Here is a 13,222-nt window from a genome sequence, read left to right as displayed (position 1 = left end):
GTAATTTCCCACAAGATACCATTTGAAAGTAAAAGGAGTGAGAAAGAAAACTTCAACAGTATCAGTTTCAGTGACACTGTGGGACAAAAACCAGGCTACACAGGAGAATATGGACAGGAATGAAAGACGGAGAGACAGAGACATTATCTGCAGACTTCCCATCCAAGAAGCTGAGATGATAGGGGAAAGGAAAGATAGTATCTCCCTAGCCCAGCAAAGTTCCTTTAAGTTATCAGATCAGAATGGAGTTCAGCGCTAGATGTGACAGTCATCAGTGTACAGATGCCAGGGGGCTAAGGCTACTTGGGGAATGACTGGAGATAGAACGGGTCAGTCCTGAGCCCTGGAGCTCACATAAAGCTACTGTGGCACTAGAGAGAGAAAACATGTTGGTGACGCAACATGACTCATGCCCGAGGTCCCTAAGGTCCCAGATTCAGCCCCCAGCACCACCATAAACGGGAGCTGAGCAGGGCTCTGGTAAAAGTTAAATAAACTGGGGCCAGGCGGTAGCACAGCAGGTTAAGCGCACGTGGCGCAAAGCGCAAGGACTGGCATAAGGATCTTGGTTTGAGCCCCCGGCTCCCCACCTGCAGAGGGGAGTCGCTCCACAGGCAGTGAAGCAGGTCTGCAGGTGTCTGTCTGTCTCTACCCCTCTCTGTCTTCCCCTCCTCTCTCAATTTCTCTCCTATCCAACAACGATGACAGCAATAACAACAACAATAATAACAATAACGATAAACAACAAGGGTAACAAAAGGGAAAAAATAGCCTCCAGGAGCAGTGGATTTGTAGTGCAGGTACCGAGCCCCAGCAATAACCCGGGAGGCAATAAATAAACAAAATAAAATAAACTGATAGAAAAAGTGCAAGTCAGGTAGTAAGACTAGCTCAATCGACTACTTTAAAATGTGATACTTCTGTGAAGGGAAAGCAACAGAGGCACGCACACTCATCTTTGCTAAATTTGGAATTTGGGTTGGGGAAGCAGTAGCCACTGCTCAAAGACATACCCAAGGAAAAGAAAACACCAGAGACACTAATGGACCCAGGATAACGTGCTTAGGATAAGACACTGCCTGAAAGAACTGGCCACTGGCCTTCCCCTGGGTTTGATTCTCAGGGTGAGTATGGGCCTGGCTGGCGGCAAAACGAAGATCTAAAGATTGCACAGAGGCTGTCTGTCAAGGCTAGAAGAAGCAGCCTTTCCTCCTATATTTAGCTCCCCTTATTCCTGGAAATCTCCGTCCACACTAGCTGGAAGCAAGTCAACAATACTGAAACTCTAGTCACAGAGAGGCAGTCTGCAGAGGGTATCTGGAAAAGTCCTAAGTTAAAGGGGGCCAGGTGGTGGCACACCTGGTTGAGTGCACATTACAGTGAGCAAGGACACAGGTTCAAGCCCCTGGTCCCCACCTACAAGGGGGAAAGCTTCAGCAGTGGATGAGTGGTGAAGCAGTGCTGAGGGGGGGCTCTTTGTCTCTCTCCCTCTGTGTCTCCCCCTCTCCTCTCAATTTCTCTCTATCCAATAATAAATAATAAATCAGTCCTATGCTAATGTGGCATTTAGTCGTCTCCTCCTCCTCCTCCTCCTCCTCCCTCCTCCCTCCTCCTCCTCCTCCCTCCTCCTCCTCCTCCTCCTCCTCCTCCTCCTTCTTCTTCTTCTAGCGTTTGCCCTTCTTCTGTAGCCAGTCAACAGCATCAGGTTGAGCCTGATGTAAAGTTTCGAGACCTCCTTTGAATCTGTAGAGATGGCAGTCGTTGACTATGTGGGTCATAGTCTGTCTGTAGCCGCAGGGGCAGTTCGGGTCGTCTCTGGCTCCCCAGCGATGGAACATAGCGGCGCACCGGCCATGGCCTGTTCGATAGCGATTGAGGAGGGCCCAATCATAACGTGCTAGGTCAAAGCCGGGTTGACGCTTGCAGGGGTCTGTGATGAGGTGTTTGTCATCGACTGCTATATGTGTTTCTTGTAGGCAGATAACATCTGCCTGATGCTGTATCGCCAGTTGACCAATAAGAACGCGTTTGGCAAAGGACAGCCCCTCAACATTAAGCAGGACCAACATCTTGAAAGCTGGCAGGAGCTGCTTGTTGCTGGCTTTGAAAGTGACTGGGATCCATGTGGATTCAGTCGGATAGGAAGGATCGTCAGTTTCCCCAATGAATGGGTACTCACGGGATGCACCACGGGAAGGCATTTAGTGATTTGACTTGTCTTTTTTTTTTTTTGCCTCCAGGGTTATTGCCGGGGCTCAGTGCCTGCACCATGAATCCACTGCTCCTGGAGACCATTTTTTCCCCTTTTGTTGCCCTTGTTTTATCATTGTTGGGGTTATTATTATTGTGGTTGTTGCTGTCGTTGGATAGGACAGAGAGAAATAGAGAGAGGAGGGGAAGTCAGAAGGGGAGAGAAAGAGAAGTCTGAAGGGGAGAGAAAGAGTTGCCTGTGAAGCAACTCCCCTGCAGGTGGGGAGCCGGGGGCTCGAACCGGATCCTTACGCCGGTCCTTGTGTGACTTGTCTTTTTAAAAGCAGCCGATATCTTAGAAGATTGGATTTCCAGAGCCGCTGCATTATAATGGGTTTCAGTGTCATACAAAGAATAGGCTGGTGGCTACTAGGGAAAGAGAGAAGCAGACTGGGAGTATGGACCGATCAGTCAACGCCCATGTTCAGCGGGGAAGCAATTACAGAAGCCAGACCTTCTACCTTCTGCAACCCACAATGACCCTGGGTCCATGCTCCCAGAGGGATAGAGAATGGGAAAGCTATCGGGGGAGTGGGTGGGATATGGAGATTGGGCGGTGGGAATTGTGTGGAGTTGTACCCCTCCTACCCTATAAAAAAATAAAAATAAATTTAAAAAATCACATCAAGTATTAAATGAGAAAAAAAAATAAAAAAATAAAAAAATGAATAGGCTGGTGGTCTGGAGGTGGCACAGTGGATAAAGCATTGGACTCTCAAACATGAGGTCCTGAGTTCTATCCCTGGCAGTACATGTACCAGAGTGATGTCTGGTTCTTTCTCTTCTCCTATCTTTCTCATTAATAAATAAATTAAATCTAAAAAAAAAAAAAGGAAATAGGATGGTAAGGTCCATTCAAAGTAACAAAAATAAACTGGCAGAAATCATCCCTAAGAATGTCCAGAGGTTGGGGGGTTGGGCAGTAGTGCAGCAGGTTAAGCGCACGTGGTGTGAAGCTCAGGGACCAGCGTAAGGATCCCAGTTCGAGCCCCCGGCTCCCCACCTATAGGGGAGTCGCTTCACATGCTGTGAAGCAGGTCTAAAAGTGTCTGTCTCTCTCTCCTCCTCTCTGTCTTCCCCTCCTCTCACCATTTCTCTCTGTCCTATCCAACAACAATAATGACATCAATAACTACAACAACAACAACAAAAAGAATGTCCAGAGGTTGTGTTTACCAAAGACATGAAAATAACAGTCATGAAGGGTCCAGGAGACAGCTCACCTGGTAACCTGGTAGCGCACAAGTCTTGGCCACAAGCTAGCCCTTGGGCTTACGTGATGGCACCACACAGGCACAAGGGATGGTAGAGCAGGTATCGATGTGTCCCTTCTGTCTCTCTCCCCTTCTTTCCTTCCTTCCTCTTTCTAAATAAGCAGAATGACCAAGCTGACCTGGGAGGCTGTTCAGTGCTTCTGTACCATGTGAGGCCCTGAGTTTACTCTCTTGTTCTCCCTTTGAAAACATAGTCTTCAATATACTTTAAAAAAAAAAAACAAGAAAAATGTGAAAATATGGACAAAACGAGAATCTTAAATAAGAGATAAATTATAAAAGGGACCAAAGAGAAATTATGAAGTAAAAAAAGTGACAAAAAGTGACAATGACACGAGGGTTCAAGAGCAGATTTGGACAGAGGAATCAGAAACTCGTGAAGGTAGGTCCACTAAAATTCTCCTGTCTGAGGGGTAGAAGGAAACAAGAGTGAGGAAAGTGAGCTGGAATATTGAAAAGGGACCCAAGATATTTGCACTCGTGTCAACTGTAGCCCTACACAATAATCCACATCCAGCGAGGGGCGGAGAAGCAGGCCAAAGAGATCAGGGTAGAGTATCAGTCAAAGCGTGAAGAAGGTAGTGGGTCATTCAAGATAACGTCCATTATAAGATGCCTGTAAGAATGGTGAGGATTCTGGTGGTTCTCTCTGAGAGGGGTCAGGGACACAGAACTCTGATATGGGTGTGGTGTGGAACTAGATCCTGTCATCGTACAACCTCGTAGCCTACTGTTAACCACAAATAGAAAAGGTGGCGTGCAATCAACAATATTTATACACCTTTCCCATATCTGGGAGCTACTCTCTTCCCTGATCCAGCTTTCTAGCCCTTCTCTCAGTCATGACATCATCTTCCCCAGACAATAACTGGAGTCCACCTGCATATCAAAGGTCAGGCTCACACAAAAACTAATAAAGTCATGGGACCTCTGGAATAGACCTAAAATAGACCTACTAGCTATTTCCAAAATGGAGACCCCCAAATATTCATCTGCAGTATTCCAGCCTTTAGGTTCATGATTAATCAACAATTTGTATGGCTTTATATGTTAACTTTTTTTTCAGCCACCAGGTTCCAGATGCTAGCATGATGCCAACCTGACTTTTCTGGACAGACGACCTCACTAGTGTGTCCTGGAGCCCCATTTCCCCAGAGCTCCACCCCACTAGGGAAAGAGAGAGACAGGCTGGGAGTATGGATCGACCTGTCAATTGGGAAGCAATTACAGAAGCCAGACCTTCAACCTTCTGCACCCCATAATGACCCTGGGTCCATACTCCCGGAGGGATTAAGAATAGAAAAGTTATCGGGAGGGGAGGGGATACAGAGCTCTGGTGTTGGGAACTGTACCCTTCTTATCCTATGGTCTTGTCAGTGTTTCCATTTTATAAATAAATACATTTTAAAAAAAGAAAAGATGCCATGCATTATACTAAGTCCAGCAGAGAAAGACAAATATTTATAGACCCCCAACATCTGAAGGTACAGAGACAGTGAAAGGGTGGTTACCAGGGGCCAGGGCGGATTGAGGTGAGAATTTGATCTAAATATACAAACCTTTAGTTACTGACCCAGGTTTGAGCCTGGTCCCCACCACACTGGAAATCAGTCCCTCCCTCTCCTCGTTTCCCCTCATACTCTGTCACCTGTCTCTGTCTAAAAAATTAAAAATTTCTGGTGATCTAATAGCTAGCATCGTGGTTACAGTCTTTGATGTAATGACTAGAATTTTTTTGTCCTTGGGATCTGATCCTACGGACTGAAAACAGCAAAGAACTCAAGAAAGGGCTGAGAGACAGCTTAGCTGGTGGAGTGTGCACCTTGTCACGTGTGGGGTCCTGGCAGCACCCTGGATGTTGGGGTGGTACTGAGGTGTCTCCCCCAACCCCTGCCTTACTGCTTCTATCTGAATTAAAAAGAAAAAAAAAAAAAAAGAATTCACTGGGAGTGGTGGAATCAAAACGGTATAAAGCCCTGACACACACACACACACACACACACACACACACGTAGAGACAGAGAGGGAGAGGAAATATGCTAGTGCTGGCACACAATGCATGCTGGTCATTCTGACCAGTAAATAGCAGCTGAGCTGCTTCCAAATGCTTAGGTCACATTACAGGCTCCTGTTACGTGCAGTCAAGCAGGCAGCGGGTCTCTACATTCAAACTGCTCTTTGTTTGTCTCTGCAGAGGACTGGTGTGCTGACCCCGCTAGAGGGCAGCCTGGAGATTGTCTTCACTGGCGTAGCCGCAGCTGTGAACGCTGACTTCCTCACACCTGAGAAGAACTTGTCCCAGGGAGCAAGTACCAGACTACCCAAGGCTTGCGATTATTCCCGCGATTGTTGCTAACAGAGCATCGTCGGCAGGTCCAGCCTGTGTTGGGGGCTGCCGGCCTTGCCCTGTACTCTTCCTGCCCTCTTTCCTACGGAGCTGGAGAGAACCACCACAGGTACTAACTGTCAGGAGTCTCCTCACCCACCTGCCTGCTAGAGGAGATGCTCAGGGAGGAGAGGATTAGCCTGCCAGCAACAGAACTCTAGCCTAGATGCGCCTCGGTCTCCCCGTACACATAGATGCACCCCGTGACTCCCCATGACTGACAGCTGGGGAGTGCTGGGACCATCTAGAGGCCTCTCCAGCCACAGCCAGCGGCTACCAGCAGGGAGCTGTCACCCCTCTCCCCATCCTGACTAGCCGGGACTTCCTGGCTCAGAGGATGCAGCTTCGCTGGAGAAACTAGTGTCCCAGGAGAGCAAGGCAGAAGGGCAAGTAGGGCACTGTGTGACCTGGCTCTGAAAAGCAGGTGTCACTGTCTGTCCTTCTACATTCTGTCAGGGCAACTGCAAAGGTCTGCATAGGGTCTCCTCTGCCCCTTCCACTCAGGCTACATTGTGACAAGAGCGTGTGACAGGTGCCTCTGGGTTCATCTCTAGAAACAGTCCAGCATCGGGGGAGGGGGTTCAGCCAGTGGACCCTGTGAGGTGTGGGCATCATCGGCTCACTCCCATCCCTGGCACGTGGGATGCTGGCGCTCACTCTCTTGCTCACTGTCTCTCTCTTCCCCTAAATCAATCTTCAGTCTATCTTTTAAAAACCAGAAGGAGTCCGGTGGTAGTGCAGCAGGTTAAGTGCAAGGACCGGCATAAGGATCCCGGTGTGAGCCCTCGGCTCCCCACCTGCAGGGGAGTCGCTTCACAGGCGGTGAAGCAGGTCTGCAGGTGTCTGTCTTTCTCTCCCCCTCTCTGTCTTTCCCTCCTCTCTCCATTTCTCTCCTATCTAACAATGACGACATCAGTAACAACAATAACTGCAACAACAACAAAAAGCAAACCAGAAAACTTACATTGATCTACAAAAGAAAATAAAATCCCTAATCCCATGAGAGCCAATAATAAATAAATAAAATCTTTAAGATCACCTGATTTACTGATTTACTATTTGGACCAGAGTCCTGCTCAGTTCTGGCTCCTGGTGGCACCGGGGATTGAACCTGGGCCCTCTTGCTTGCCAGTCCGGTGTACTCCCACTCGCTCTTCCCTAGCCCCACAGAACAGGGTGGATGGGAGGTCTCGCTTGGCCTGAGAGGTCAGTGCGATAGTACCTCTGTGAGGTAGCCTCCTCTCTGGTGGAAGGGTGGAGGGGCAGAGAGGTGGAGGAGGCTGTATACCTGTAAGGAACACCTGGAGCTCAGACAAGAGACAGCACAGCGGACGGTGGGCAGCTCTCACATGGCCTGGAGCACACTCCCTGTGCCAGAGGCCTCAGGCTGGCCAGAGACTGGAGAGGGCATTAGCGGGGCAGGGGGAGGTATCCCCCCACCCAGACTGGTGACAGAGGGGGCACGGGCCACCCCTGCTACAATGGAGCCTGCCCAAGTCTCCTGAGAGTACCAGATGAGGATGGGGAAGAACTGTGTCAAAGTTCCATCTGCCACCACCAGATGGTGAAAAGGTAAGAATGGAAAGACTGTATGAGGTGTGTCTGTGTGTGGGGGGGGTGGGGGACAGAAACTCCTGTCGCTGTCACCAAGGCACCTGCTACCCTGCACACACACACCCAACCCTGTCCTCAGCTTAGTGACTGAGTGGTCTCTCTCCCCGTTTCCTACTATGGGCCAAAGCTGCATGCAGTATTCAACTACTGTCCACGGCTGCCAAGACTGTGGTGGTCCAGGAGGTGGTGCAGAGGATTAAAGCACTGGACTCTCAAGCATGAGGTCCTGAGTTTGATTCCCCCCACCCCCAGCAAATGTACCAGAGTGATACCTGGTTCCTTCTCTCTCTCCTCCTATCTCTTTCTCATTAATAAAGAAAATCTTTTTAAAAAAATGGTATTGTGAAGTGGGGAGAGGATATGAACAGAATCTTCACGAAAGAAGAGCTCCAAAAAGCCAAGATGTGAAAAAATGCTCCAAATCATTTACTGTCGGAGAAATATCAATTCACTCCTGTGAGAATGTCATATATCAGAAAAGGTAGCAGCAACAGATGCTGGAGAGGATTTGTGGGGACAAAGGAAGCCCCCTGCACTGCTGGTGGGAATGTCAATAGGTCCAACCCCTGTGGAGAGCAGTCTGGAGAACTCTCAGAAGGCTAGAAATGGACCTACCCTATGACCCTACAATTCCTCTCTTGGGGATATATCCTAAGGAACCAAATACACCCATCCAAAAAGATCTGTGTACACATATGTTCTTGGCAGCACAATCTGTGACTATTATTGCTGACGGATGACATCCCCACAAGACACCGCACAGCTGGGTGGGCTTCTTGGCCGACTTAATGTGAGAAGTAGGGACAGTCTGCGTGCATGTGCACATGGCACTTTCTGCTGGGGTCTGGGTACTTTCCCCTAGGCAAGGATGAGGAACAAGTCCTCCGTTGGTTGCCTAGGAAACAGGCCTTCATTGTAAGCTAGCAGCACAATTTGTAATAGCCAAAACTTGGAACCAACCCAGGTGTCCAACAACAGATGAGTGGCTGAGCAAGTTGTGGTCAATATACACAATGGAATACTACTCAGCTGTTAAAATGGTGATTTCACCGTTTTCACCCCATCTTGGATGTAGCTTGAAGGAATCATGTGAAGTGAGATCAGCCAGAAAGAGAAGGATGAATATGGGATGCTCTCACTCATAGACAGAAACTGAGAAATAATATCAGAAGGGAAAACAACAAAGCGGAACTTGGGCTGCTGCTGGTGTATTGCACCAAAGGATCTGGGGTGGGGGGGGACGGTTCAGATGCCAAAATGGAAGGATCTCAGCCCCACCACACAATGGCAGCTTACTGAGGGCTACTCACTGTCCCCAGTGCCCGGGCTAGTCTGTTTGGCCCTCCCAGCAGTGTGTCTGAGAGTCCAGTGGGAGATGAAAAGGCTGAGAGATTCGTCACACTAGAATATGGCAAAAGAACACCCATGGCCAGCGGAGAAGCAGTAACAGAAGCCAAAACTCTCACCTTCTGCACCCCCCAAAAGAATTGTGGTCCATACTCCTGGTGAGGTAAAGAATAGGGAAGTTTCCAATGGAGGGCATGGGACACGGAAATGTGCTGGTGGGAGCTGTGTGCAATTATACCCCTGTTATCTTACAGTCTTGTAAATCATTATTTAGTCATTAATAAAAAATTTAAAAGAGCAGGGTTAGATAGCATAATGGTTATGCAAAGAAACTCTCACACCCGAGGCTCTGAAGTCACAGCTTCGATCCCCCACACCACCACAAGCCAGAGCCGCTCAGTGGAATAGCTCACCTGGACAGTGCGCTACTTTGCCATGTGCACGAGCCAGGTTCAAGCCCAGCCCCCGCTGAATTGCAGGCAGCTTCAGGGCTGTGGTCTCTCTCTCTCTCTCCCCTGCCTCTGTCTCTAAGAGGAGGAGATTCAACCCTTCAGCCCACAGATGCCCTTGTGTGCCAAGTGACCCCAAATCTGCTTGTCCCCCAGGCATGAATGTCTCTTTGCAGAACCATTATGCTATCTATCCCCCCACAATAAACACAATTTTTGTTTGTTTGTTTTTGCTTCCAGGGTTATTGCTGGGGCTGGGTGCCTGCTCTTGGAGGCTATTTTTCTCCCTTTTGTTGCCCTTGTTGTTTATCATTGTAGTTATTATTATTGTTGTCATTGATGTCGTTGTTGTTGGATAGGACAGAGAGAAATGGAGAAAGGAGGGGAAGACAGAGAGGGGGAGAGAAAGACAGACACCTGCAGACCTGCTTCACCGCCTGTGAAGCGACTCCCCTGCAGGTGGGGAGCTGGGGCTCAAACTGGGATCCTTATGCCGGTCCTTGCGCTTTGCGCCACATGCGCTTAAACCCGTCGTCCTACCGCCCGGCCCCCTAAATGCAATTTTTCAAAAGGAATGCCAGCAGATAGTTCATCCTGGAGAGGGTGAGCCTTATGGAGTAGGAGGCCCTGGGTTCGAGCCCCAGAACCACATTGGGGAAGCACCATAGGACGGTGGAGCGGGGCTATGGTGTCTCTCTCTCTGCTGATATATATGAATGTGTGTATCTATATCTATACGCTAATGTACCGATACGTTAAAGTGAATATACAGCAGAGCCCGGGGCTGAACTGGGGTGCAGAAACCGGCAAGGAGAAGCCGGCGGCGCAGGTGTCACCGAGCAGCGACATGGTGGGGCGCGGCCACACAGGTGACAATGGTGGTGATGGCTGGGGCCCAGCTCTGTGGCCGCGCCTGGAGCCCGTGACCCTCCCTGCCCGGGGAAGAGCGAGGCCGGAAGGTCTTACCCTGCTGCACGCCTCCGCCTCCGCCTCCGCCTCCGCCTCCCTCCGGGCGGTCGGCGGTCGCTGGCCCGGTCCCCTAGCTGGCTCCAGCCCCGGCGACACCGCGTGCTCCCAACATGCACTGCTGCACTGTGCAGTGTCTCACGTCACTGCAGGCAACTCCCGCGAGACTGGAGGGAACTGGTTGCTGGGCAACGAGGCTGGGCAGCCCCTGGGACTCAGAAATGAGTTCAAGCCAGCAATTGTATGGATGTCTCTCTCCCTCTCCCTCTCTCTATTTTACCCTTTTATTTGATAGGACAGAGAGAAATTGAGAGGGGAGTGGGAAATGAAGTGGAGACAGACACCTGCAGATGAGAAGAAGGAGAGAGACACCACTTGTGAAGCTTCCTCCCTGCAGGTGGGGACCAGGGACTTGAACCTGGGTCCTTGTGCACTGTAATGTGTGTGCTGGATCAGGTGCACCACCTCCTGCCCCCATATATAATTTATATTATATATATGTAATTTTTTTAAGTGAAAAACAGAACAAGAAGAAGACAAGAGCACCACTCAACTCTGGCATGAAGTGGTCCTGGGAATGGAACCTGCAACCGCTGGGACTTCTGGCATGCAAACTGGGGCTCTAAAAAGCTTGACTAGCTTTCAAGGTCTATTTTGTTCTTTGTAAATTACAGGAATCATTTTAAAGACATATAGATGTAGTCTTGTATTCTTTTTAAAAATTTAAAAAAATTATCTTTATTTATTGGAAAGAGACAGCCAGAAATCGAGAGGGAAGGGGGAGAGACACAGAGACACCTGCAGCCCTGTTTCAGCACTTGCAAAGCTTTCCCCCTGCAGGTGGGGACAGGAGGCTTGAACCCAGGCACTTGTGCACTGTACTATGTATGCTTAACTGTGTGCGCCAGCACTTGGCCCATTTCTTCTTCCTTTTGACCAATTTGACCATCAACAAAAAGCCCTTTTTTTTAAAAAAAAAAAACTTATTTATTTTCCCCTTTGTTGCCCTTGTCTTTTTATTGTTGTTGTAGTTATTATTGTTGTTATTGATGCCGTTGTTGGATAGGAAAGAGAGAAATGGAGAGAGGAGGGGAAGACAGAGAGGGAGAGAGAAAGAGAGACACCTACAGACCTGCGTCACCACCTGTGAAGCGACTCCCTTGCAGGTGGGAAGCCAGGGACTCGAACTGGTATCCTTACACTGGTCCTTGTGCCACGTGCGCTTAACCTGCTGTGCCTGGAAAAGCCCTTTTTGAAAAAATTTTTAATATATATTTATTTTCCCTTTTTGTTGCCCTTGTTTTATTGTTGTAGTTATTATTGTTGTTGTTATTGATATCATCATTGTTGGATTGGACAGAGAGAAATGGAGAGAGGAGGGGAAGACAGAGAGGGGGAGAGAAAGATAGACACCTGCAGACCTGCTTCACCGCCTGTGAAGCGACTCCCCTGCAGGTGGGGATCCGGGGGCTAGAACCCAGTTCCTTACAGTCCTTGCACTTCGGGCCACATGCGCTTAACCCACTGCGCTACCACCCGGTCCCCAGAAAAGCCCTTTAGATGGGCTTCAAACTCTGAAATTCCACACCGATACCACCATCTACTGGTTCTGTCACTTCTGCTCAGATCTTCATGTTCTTGGGAATAGTTCCTGTTGCTGCAGCTCTTTCATCAAATCCACTTTACATCTTTGTGCCAGCTTGTAGGGGACCTATACTCTAGCCAGCAGCTCATCTGGCCTTTTTTTTTTTTAAATTTATTTTGCATGAAACAAAGAAACTGAGAAGGGAGAGGCAGACGGGGAGAGACACCTGCAGCGCCTTTTTTCACTGCTGCTGAAGCTTCCCCCTTCAGGTGGGAACAAGGGGCTCAGACCCAAGTCCTTGTGCATGGAACGTGTCTGCTCAAGCAGGCGCGCCGTTACCTGCCCCCAACTTTTCTTCTGTCCCCAACCAGCCTGAATTTACGAGTGTTTCAGCTCTCACTACAATCTCTTCTCCTTCTTCCTCTCCTTCTCCTTCTTTCTTTTTTTTAAAAATATTTTATTTATTAATGTGAAACATAGGAGGAGAGAGAAAGAACCAGGCATCACCCTGGTACATGTGCTGCCAGAAATTGAACTCAGTACCTCATGGTTGAGAGTCCGTTGCTTTATCCACTGTGCCACCTCCCGGTTTCTTTCTTTCTTTCTTTCTTTCTTTCTTTCTTTCTTTCTTTCTTTTCTTTCTTCTTCTCCTTCTCCTCCTTCTTCCTCCTCTTCTCCTCCCCTCTTCCTCCTCCTCCCCCTCCCCCTCCCCCCCTCCTCCCTTTGACAATCGTGGTGATGGAAACTGAATCTGGTGCCTCACACCAGCAAGCCCTGTGCTCTACCCACTGAACCACCTCTTAGCTACCTTAATTTTCGAGTGCTTGGATAACCTATGAACTTAGCTCATTTCCTTACTGTCTTCTAAGACCATCGGTCACTCATTGTTACACAGAGATAGATGGGTAGTGGCCAGAGAATGGAGAGATGAGGAGTGAAGAGAGAATGACCGTTTACAGGTGAGGTGGTTTCCTCTGGATTGAAGAAGATGGTCTGGAAATAGAAAATGGTGGTCACAAGACAGTGTGAATCTTTGAAATACACCAACTGGTTAACTACAGAGGAGTATCACTTTTTTTTTTTTTAAGTCACCGACATGTTTTAAGGAAGAGAGACAAGATTAGATGTCAACTCTGGGAATGATAATCACTGTGCCTGCAGAGTAAGGATGGCTGGGAGGGAAAGCTTTAGAAGCCTTTTGAGGCTGGTGTCATGTCCCACCCCTGCATGTAATCCCCAGCCCACAGCCTTCAACTCAAGCGGAAATCACTACCATCTGTAATTTGGCTCTTAATTTGGTGCCGCTGACTCTTCCAGGTGTCTGTCATTCTTCAGTGAGCCAAACTGCTAC

The sequence above is a fragment of the Erinaceus europaeus genome, chromosome 15 (genome assembly GCF_950295315.1).
Source record: "Erinaceus europaeus chromosome 15, mEriEur2.1, whole genome shotgun sequence".
Classification (NCBI taxonomy): Eukaryota; Metazoa; Chordata; class Mammalia; order Eulipotyphla; family Erinaceidae; genus Erinaceus; species Erinaceus europaeus.
Note: the sequence above shows the minus strand (reverse complement) of the source record.